This window comes from Lactuca sativa, chromosome 5, assembly GCF_002870075.4.
Source record: "Lactuca sativa cultivar Salinas chromosome 5, Lsat_Salinas_v11, whole genome shotgun sequence".
Taxonomy (NCBI): domain Eukaryota; kingdom Viridiplantae; phylum Streptophyta; class Magnoliopsida; order Asterales; family Asteraceae; genus Lactuca; species Lactuca sativa.
The window spans coordinates 359,768,549-359,778,923 of record NC_056627.2 but is presented as its reverse complement, the minus strand read 5'-3'; the positions used below and the strand labels follow the sequence as shown (position 1 = coordinate 359,778,923).

The 10,375-nt window shown below is 36.9% G+C and overlaps 2 long non-coding RNA genes across 3 annotated transcripts; both read right to left on the bottom strand.

Annotated features, from left to right (window-relative positions):
• Window positions 1-2,099: 2,099 nt before the first annotated feature.
• On the bottom strand, window positions 2,100-4,026 carry LOC122198178 (uncharacterized). 2 transcript variants are annotated; one of them, XR_008224180.1, is made up of 6 exons: window positions 3,505-4,026; window positions 3,197-3,244; window positions 2,941-3,133; window positions 2,716-2,814; window positions 2,513-2,633; window positions 2,100-2,345 (listed from the first exon to the last, which is right to left on the bottom strand). It is a non-coding gene; the product is annotated as an uncharacterized LOC122198178 (long non-coding RNA). The 2 variants fall into 2 exon arrangements; XR_006192074.2 differs by having other exon boundaries at window positions 2,941-4,026.
• Window positions 4,027-4,353: 327 nt separating this feature from the next.
• On the bottom strand, window positions 4,354-5,102 carry LOC122198177 (uncharacterized). Its single transcript, XR_006192073.1, has 3 exons — window positions 4,928-5,102; window positions 4,772-4,825; window positions 4,354-4,698 (listed from the first exon to the last, which is right to left on the bottom strand). It is a non-coding gene; the product is annotated as an uncharacterized LOC122198177 (long non-coding RNA).
• Window positions 5,103-10,375: the final 5,273 nt, after the last annotated feature.

The following is a 10,375-nucleotide window of genomic DNA, read 5'->3' as shown; positions in this document are numbered from 1 at the left end:
GTCTCTAACAGCTGCTCTGATGACTTCCGGCTAACATAAACACATTAACACCGAGTCTATAACACATCTTAGGGTAAAATGACCATTTTACCCCTTGGTCCAGTTGGGACATTCAGGAGTCCCAATTCTAATCTATTAAGCCCAACCCTCCATTGGCCTATTAAAGACTCCTTAAGGCCTACTAATTTCCCAATTCCTGAATTGGTACCCATCCCCCTAACTGGGCCTAAAAGCTCCAAGTCCAAAGGTAATAACTCCAAGGGTCCAATCTTGGCCCAATAGGCCCAATGCACTAGTTCCAGATTTCTAATTCCAAACTGGTACTTCACAGTGGGTCACAGGGCCCCAAGCCCAGGCCCGGATCCTTAAGGCCCAAAAGCCCATGGTTTCCATTTTGCACACATACGCGCGGTGTACCTGGCAAGTACGCCCAGCGTACTCTTGGCCGCAAATGGAGGTTGAACCTAACGGTAACGGACCGTGAACCACCCCAGTATGCGCAGCGTACCAGGGTTTACGCTTAGTGTACTACCTAGTTTCCTTGGGGCTTCACTTCTGACTTAATCCAGTTTCCAGGTCCTTTAAGGCCTCCCAAGCCATAAAGTTACAAACTTTAGGTTCTTGCATGGATGGTTGGGGTCAAAACATGATTTTGGTCCATTATACCAACTTTAAGACCATCTAACCCTTGCATGGTTTTGGCTTAATCACCAAGATCCGATTTTTATGACCCTAGGTGTTTCTAAGAGTCCAAAAGGACAACTCTTAAGCTCTGGAACCAACAATACTCAAACACTCCCAACAATGAGGTCAAAAAGGACATAAAAAACCCCAAATAAACAAATCTAAGCATACAATGGTCAAGTATGGAGCTTGATACCACAAAAGAGTCAGAAATGGTGTCAATCCTCTGGATCTACAAGCTCTTGGTGGATCCTTGCTTCTTCTTCAAGCCCCTTTCTTCTTTTCTCAGTAAAACAACACACAAACACTCTTAAATGGCTTCTAAAACACAAAGGTGCACAAAAGGAGCTAGGGTTTTCGTGGTGGCTGGGTAAGAGTGAAAGGAGGTTGAACCAATAGGGGTTATGTTCTTTATATAGGGAGCAAACTATATTTTAGGGTTTATGGATCTGCACACGTACGCTGAGCGTACGTGAATGGATTTTCTGTTTCCTTTTCCTAATTACGCTGAGCGTACATAGCAATGTACGCCCCGCGTACAATGTTCCCCAACCCACTCTTAAGGGCCCAAAGTCAAAGTCCAACCAAACAACCCATAAATTTATTAAGGCAGATACTCATAATACCTTGAAAAATCTCGGATGTTACAAATCTCCCCCACTTGAATTAGACTTCGTCCTCGAAGTCCATTGTTGTTGCTGAAAACAGCTGAGGGTAGTGCTCCCTCATCTCATCTTCCGAGCCTTTGCGGTGTGGCCATTGCACCTTTACCAGCTCCACCCTCTTATTCCTCAAGTCCTTCGACTTCCTGTCGAGGATCACCACTCGCCGCTCAATGTAGTTCAGGCTGTCATCCACCTGAATATCCTCCAAAGGCACCATTACCAAGTCGTCCACCAGGCACTTCCGTAACTAGGAGATGTGAAAAGTACTGTGAATCTGATTGAGTTCAGCTGGTAGGTCCAGCCGATATGCCACCTTGCCCACCCGGGCTATAACCCTGAAAGGTCCACTACTAGAAAAATAGTCTTTTACGATGCACAATGCGTGTCGTAAAACGCTCAGACGACGCGCAAATACGTATCAAGGAAGGTCCTGTCATATCGAGATACAACACGCATTTGCACGTCGTCTATAGACGACGTGCAGTTATAACACGCAATGCGTATCAAGGAAGGCCCTGTCATAAAGGAAGACGACACGTATTTGCGTGTCGTAACCTTACAAAGTGCGTGTTTATGACACACAATGCGTATCAAGGAAGCCCTTGTCATAAATGAAGATAACACGCATTTGTGTGTCATAAACTTTAGTAACCATTTACGATGCGTCTTTACGATACTCATTTACGCATAATACAAAAATATGTAAACAAATATATACCAAAACAATCAAATTCATCCAATAACATCATGTCAAAAAATTGTAATACATTGATATTAAGGGGATCTAATTGTACATTGTTATTAAGAGGTTTTCCCTAACTATATAACCTAATACTACATTGTGTATCAAGGGACACCTTCTGCAAAGTAATGCTATACAAACTACAAAGATATACACAAAGATGATAAACATCAAATTCCAACTAAGTAGAGTTGCATCTTTCCTTTCATAATTCTTTAAGACTAATGAACCCCTTCTCCGATAATTCTTGTGACCTGATCAAATAAAAGTCAAAAATTAATATGCTAATATAATTAATAGAAGAATCAAATAAGGAATGTTAGTTGCATTTGTTTGAAAAATAAGAGAAATAAAGAGAAGGTATTTAAATAATATATTATTAAACATTTAAAAGTTAGTGACAAGAAGATTGAGTTCTCACATTTGTGCAATATATGTTAACAACTGAATAAGGCGACGCCGAAGTGCTAGAAAAACATATGCAGGGTTTTTTCAGATAATCTACCAACCACTGATACTGCATACTTCCGAACTTGAAGATCCTACCACGTATACATATATTTAAGAAAAAGTAATGGTAAGTGAAAAAGAATTTACAACTAATTTACAGCAACAAAGAGCAACCATTGGATCTACTGGGCTCCATCATCTCTTGCAGCAGCAAAGAGCAGCATCTTTCCTTGTGGCTCCATCATCTCCTGCAAATTGAAGAAGATCATGGCCCTACATGCATGAAATTGTAATGGTAAAGAATAGTAAATTGAATAAACTACATTTTTTGTCCCTATGCATTGCTGACTTTTGCAATTTTTACAACTAATTTGTGAATTATACAAATCTTGAATGCACCTTGAAATTGAATCGTGCAAGTGTTTGTAATGCAAGCTGCTCCAAAGCAGATCCAGTAAGTTCTGACATTTGTTGCATGTTGTTAGCCATGTTTGCTCGACTTGGAGTTGGAGATGCCCCTGTGGTCAAGAAGTGCTAAAGGTAGCTCTGGATCAGGCTCTACAAACAGCTCTGGCTTCGACATTATCTCATTCTGTAGCATAAAATTAATTATAATATTACTACTATTCAAGGCCTTAATTAATTATAAATTTACCTTTAGTTGACCTTTAACATGAGCCCTAAAGAGGGCCTTACCAACAGCCTGAAGCAAACGAAAAAATTCATACACCGATGAAAATCAACATACAAAATAAAGTATTTTATTAGAAAAAATTCATAAAGTATGCCAAGATCCGGTGAAATAATCCCTTCATCCAATCTATCAACCATTTGAAATACAACAATAATGGATCAAATTAGTTTTATTTATCTAAAACTGGAAAGATGTCACATATCTGATGGTGGGAATAATGAATTTATATATTAAAAAAAAATAAATAAATAAATAGAGTGACTACCTACCTACACATGAGAAACTCCCACAGACTTTCATTCCGCAGGTCCACCAGTTCCCTCCCATACAACTCACTTTCAGAAGCACACGGTTAACAACGAAATGATTCAAAACATAAAAAGTAAAAATAATTATCTACGACAAGTCCTCTTCATAATATTAAGGTTAAAGGCCACACCTTACAGCTTGGGTGGATAGCAGTTTTGTGCCATGCATAGTCCTCTTCACATAACCAAATCGGTCAACCTTCACCAAGTTACCTTTCTCTTTATCTATGACAAGTCGTCTAATAACCTTTTACAAAATAAATTATCACTAGTAGTAGTAGCAGCATGATAAACTTAGCTTGTAAAGTGAAAAAAAAAATATTAGTGGTGTTATATATTACGTTGATTTTACATCTAATGTATCGTTATGATATTAATTAAGATATATTTTTATAAGAAATGCAGTCATATATATAAATATTCATTTTTGTATATTCGTTACACTCATCTACACTTAAAAAAAACTGATTTTTAGAAAAAGAAGAAAACATATATTAAAAATAAAATTAAAAAGATAGTAAAAAAAGATATTTAAAATAAAAAGATAATAAGAAAAACTGAATAATAGAAGTAAAATGAAGAAAAACACTATTTTAGTAAATATTTTTAAAACTATACTAGATTTGTGAATAGTTTTTTTAATAACACCATTTTGGTTAAATCCATTATTACTTATTAGAAAGAAATAAAAGAAAAACAATTGAAGTTTTGCACTCCTATTTATTTTGTGTGTCTCATTATCCATATAAAATTAAGAAACGGAAAAAAAAATTAAAACTAACAAATAACAATTAAATAAGAAACCTCAATGTTTGTTACTCTTTGGAGGTTTGGACCTCCAAATATTAGCTATTAATAGATATTGATAATTAAAACTAACGAATATTAGCTATTAATAATGACAATTACCTTAATTAACCATTAAAACTAACATATATTAATAATTAACTAAAACTAATAAATAACAATTACCTTAATTATATCAATATCTATTAATCACAGAAACCTCAATATTTGTTAGACTCTTTGGAGGTCAGGACCTTCAGCTCATTCACTTGTAACTCCCCTTCCTTCTGGTCCAACATTAGAGTCACCACACTCTCATAATACTTCTCCTTGTCGTTGTGCCATATTATCTTCTTTTCACCCGTATCTCTGTGTCACATATCATATCAGATTCAAATGTCGAGGAATATGATGCATAATGGAGTAATAAGACTTTACTTACGTGTCACTAGGTGAAACTTCTACTTTGGCATCACCAACATCTTGTATCTCCTCCCTTTACCAAAATATAATATAATTACTTATTATATAACAACTTACAACACCATTCATTCTCTACTGTACCAATTGATCAAGGTTTTCAAGTAAGTATGCATACCAGTAAAATGTATTTCTGATCAGGGGAGGGATCAAGTGATGTGTATAGAGTTGGCTCCCCAAATAATTTCACACTCCCGTCTAAAGAAACTAAAAGAAGTTGTGAGGTGGCATAATACTCAAAAAGATCTTCATCATATTCATCTTTAAGAAGATCTTGGATGGTTCAAACTTGAACAACAATTTTCTACTCATTGGATTGGATTTTAGGACCAGAAGGGACACATAAAAAAAGGTACACATAAAAAGACAAGATATTAGTTTGAATCATTGAATGATGAATTATTATAGGTATTTAGTTACTGAAACTTGTACTTTCTATGACTGAACATCTTCATAAACCAGCACGTGTAGTTATTAGTTAAACGAATATTTAGATAATACTAATAAAAGAGTAGTACTTTAAATTCATAAGGTCAAAACATAGTTCTGTGAGGACATTTTAGCTTCCAAGTTTTCCGGTTGTCTTTCAAGTTTTAGCTCATTAGACCTCAGTCTGAGTGCCTACAAAAGACACATGTTTATGAATATATATATACATACTATCTGAAAAAGATATGGCATTGTTTTTTTTTTTTTTTAAATTTAGTTAATTAAAATTATACCTTCTCATCGAATCCAATAACCTCAAAAGCCAATAACTTTGAACGTTCATCAGCTGCACTACATTCTAACTGAGCATTTCCATACTCTGTCCTCATAGCCTCAAGTTCCACCTAATCACATAAATAAATAAATAAATAAATCATAGATGGTCTCTCATTTGGATTCCTTAATAGCCTGCTAAATGTGACAACCCAAAAATTTCCGTTAGTTTTAACGTCGGAGTTAACGTCAAAAATTAACATCGAAATTAGTTACGTCAAAAATTAGTCAAATTCATCCCGAAAATATTTTTGACCGAAATTAAACCCGTTGGAATATTTTAAATAATATTCGTCAAGCGAACAAAAATTAAGGCGGTATAATTTTAAAATTTGTCGTGATTAAGGAAGTGGTGAAAAACCCGTTCGCGGTTGGGGTCAGGAGAACCCTAGTCAGGCCATAAGCCCCACCCTATATAAGGGAGGAGTGGGATTCACTCCCACCTTTTTACCACCTTATACACACTCTCTCTCTACTTTCTCTCTCTACAAACGGGTTTTGGTCAAAAATCGCCCATTCAAGCTCCAAATCGGTAAGTTAACCTTCCTAGTTTGTTATCTAACTTACCTAGCTTGCAAATTCGTGACTTAACCGTCCGGAAACACCAAGAACATGAGTTTACGGCCCATGAACACCTTCATGGACCGTAAACACTCATAATGGGGTTTTAATGCTCAAAAACCCTTCCAAACCACTTCTCATGCTTAGAAATGGCTTAGATGCTTACCCGAAAGGACTTAGAACACCAAAATCGGACCAAATGGGGAGTAAACATGAGTTTACGGTCTAAGAATGTTCTTGGACCGTAAACCCATGTGCATGGACCATAAACACTTGTTTAAGTGTCAAACTATCCCTCAAACACCTCCAAGGGTTCCATGAACTTCCTAGAGTGCATAGAACATTATCTCCCTTCATTTTATGCACCAAAGCATGCAATATCATGTCACACATGAGTTTACGGCCCAAGAAGGTTCTTGGACCGTAAACACCCAATCTTAGACCATAAACACCCCCAAAGGGTGTTAAAGTGCCTTTAGCACTTCCTATGGCTTGGATTTGGACCTAGAACTTCGTATGCTTAAACTACAACCACAAAAACACATGATTTGGGGACTAACATGAGTTTACTACCATAAACTCATGTGTTTAAGGTAGTAAACTCCCCAAGTGTATCTACTTAGACCGTAAACACCTTTCCAAGGTGTATAAGTGCCCTAAACACCTTCCGATGCCTCTAAAAGCTACTAGAACCTTGTATACAAGAGTTAGAACCACCAAACAACCAAAGGAATGGGCCAACATGAGTTTACGACCGTAGAATCATGTGTTTACGGCCGTAAAGTCCTCAAGGAGTAAACATTGGACCGTAAACTCCATATTGTGCCCATTTTGAGGAGTAAACTCCAATGTGAGTCCATACTCACCTTCTATGCAACCCGGGACACTTTTAACAATTGTAGCAAAGTGTCTTTATGTCGTAAGACATCCTTACTTGCTTAATTAGTTATTAAACGACTAATTGGATACTTAAATGTATCATTACATGTTAAATAGGATTCGCGTGTGTGGTCAAGTCTTCACTTGACACTTAGCATCCTATACCGACACCTCCATCGGATCCACTTACATCAGGTGAGTTCATACCCCTGAATGAAACTTTTAAATGTTTTTACTTGTTTTATAGGGGGTAATACAAGTTAAACATGCCAGTTATCATATCAATCACATGTGATTGATAACCCGCATACACAAGGATTTACCACACTGTAAACTGTTCTACCAAGTAGGACACTATAAATGGTTTTCTAAAAGGTTTTTACGTGTTCAAAAACTCTTACTTATGCTGTTTTATCAAAATTCATTTTAAGCTGGTTTATGAAAAGTTTCCAAAGGATTTCTAAAGGTTTTCAAACTTATTTTACAACAGAATACCCCGTCGTGATTTTCTCAAGAATAAAGGCTTTCACCTACGGTTTTATACTCTTACTTGGCTAAGATACCACTGCTTCACTTCTACTTAGTTTAAAATCTTATTTGATAATGCTTTCACTCATGATAAGCTTATACTGTTATCACTTTTACTTCACTTATACTTATTACGCTTGTACTTCACTTATACTTGTTATCGCTTCTACTTCACTTATACTGGTTAACGCTCCTACTTCACGATTCACTTATACTTCACGATTCGCTTATACTTCACGATTCGCTTATACTTCACGATACGCTCCTACTTCATGATACGCTCTTACTTCACGATACGCTCCTACTTCATGATACACTCTTACTTCACGATACGCTCCTACTTCACGATACGCTTATACTTCATGAATATGTTTCCACTTGTTACACACTCAAACGTAGTTGGATGTATGCCTATGCTTGTATAGATGTATATGAATAATGGTTGGAGGACTTAGGAAAACTTGTTCGCCCTATTTCCTTTTCTTCGTTGAGATGTGGTCCGGTGGGATTGGATGTCCATCCGAAGGTCGTTTGATCATTAGTTATATATTATGTATACAAGCATAGACATATAGGTTTACTCTAGTTAGTTCGGTTATGAGTCTCTACCTCTAGTTCAACACTGTATTGGAAACACACTACCCACTATTTGGGATGCATCTTCGGGACACGGCCTTCTCCGTCGTCTAGTTGGTAACCAGAGTCTCTCGTAGGGAGAGCGGACATTGTGTGTATAGATCTATACAAGATTGACACCCCCGCACCCTGACTGCTAGCTACAGTCCACGGCCTACCAAGCCAAGGGGTGATAGATGTCATATTCTCTAGACGCTTGTAGGGCGTCAGGTACTCTAGTGTCGGTTAGTATGGTTACGAGTATCCCAGGTTACCTTATAATTCATGGCCTTAAGGTAATGGTTTTTCACCAGCAATTTACACTGTATGCTGGAACCCACTCTCGGAGTCACACTGCTTTAGACCTTGCTAGACATATCATTCATTTGATACTGTCTGGGGTCTGTATTCACTGTATTCACTGCATTCACTGTATTCATTGTATTCACTATTTTAGACCTTACTAGTTGTACCTTTCATTTGGTACTGTCTGGGGTCAGTGTTCACTGTTTTAGACCTTACTAGTTGTACCTTTCATTTGGTACCGTCTGGGGTTTGTGTCTCTTTCTATTAGACTGAGCCAGGCGTGTCGTTCATTCGATACTCTCCTGGAGTCTATGATTACTTTTGCCTTAGTTAGCAGTCGTCACTGCTGAGGCATATGTTATTTTCCCTGATATTCTCCGACTTTCTTAAAAAGCAAATTCCGAATTTTGAAAATGAAAGTGTTTAAGGGAAAACTACTTTTACCACATAACTCTGACCAGTCTTGGTAGAAGACTGCATTTTAAATAGAAAATATAGGATTTTCTGGAAAGGACACTATTTCACTATATACTTGAAAACTACTACTTATATAAAGTTATTTGAATAAAATGTCACTAAATGCTTATGAACTCACCAACATTTATAAAAAAATGCTGATACTCTCTTTTTCAAATAACTTGTATTCTCAGGTCAGCATTAGACAGGTACATCCCCGGAGCATTTGATGAAGATAGTTTAGTACCTAGCTGCACACATATTATTACTTGTATTGCCTTGATGTATTGTAAAGTAAACTATGTAAAACTATTACTATTAATGCAATGGTTGTTGTACTTTGATTACTATAATGCATGTGTTGTGATACTTGACATGACTTCATCCACCCCAAAACGTTTATGCCGTTCCGGTTTAGGGGTGTGATAGATTGGTATCAGAGCATTGTTTATAGTGAGCTAAGTATATCAATTCATAAAAGATATACAGCCTATAAATAAAAAGGGATAAAACACTCTGAACAAGAATTATACTTTAAAATATAACCATATTGTACCAAAGTATAAGAACATCCAAAACCTAAACACTCGAACACAAGTATCAGAAGAAGAACAATAATAAAAGTCTTCGAATGTTGAGCACTACAGTCAAACCTGGGCAGTTATGTAATCGTAAGCTGGAATAAATGTAACCTGATCAACTACATTTATTCGAGATGCGATGAACGTGTGCTTGGGAGTGATAGTGGTGATGCAATAGGTCTGAAACTTACCAACTAGGAATGTTAGAGCCAAACATAAAGTTTAAAATACTATAGGAGTATTTTGGAATACTAAAAGACTAACAATAATCCCAGAATCATAATCAGAAGATAAGAATCAAACAAGAATTAAAATACCATAGGGTATTTTAGGAACCATAAACAACCTTGTGTGAAGAACTAAAAAGATCCTTATTGATATACCTACAACTACAGAGGGTATACTCCCAGGGTTATATATAATAAGGATCCCATAGGCTAAGAATGTGTGGTTTCGCCCTACTTCCTTTTCCTTGTTTGGATGTGGATATAGAGTAGTATCACATATTCGAAGGCCTATCGGATCTAAGTTATATATGATTTGTATACCCTATGTAATTGTAGCAGGACTCGATATGGATCACTTAGTGAAATGTTAATAATCTCTTAGGATTCTTTAGACATTTCCATTCTCGCACAAACCCTGTAGACATCCCTATCCACTTCAGTGCTTGACAGAAGAGTTGATTCAGACCCAGAAGAGGTTCATTGAGAAGATTTCCAGTTCGGAAATAAATGAACTGGGTCGAGACTATTGAATTCACCAAGTGCCTATATCTTTTTAGGGACCTCGGTGAGGAATTCGCCTAAACTTCCGAGATTCCCAGTCATCCATCCTGAAGCGACGACACCCAGAGTTGGATTCGGAGGCAAGGCGGA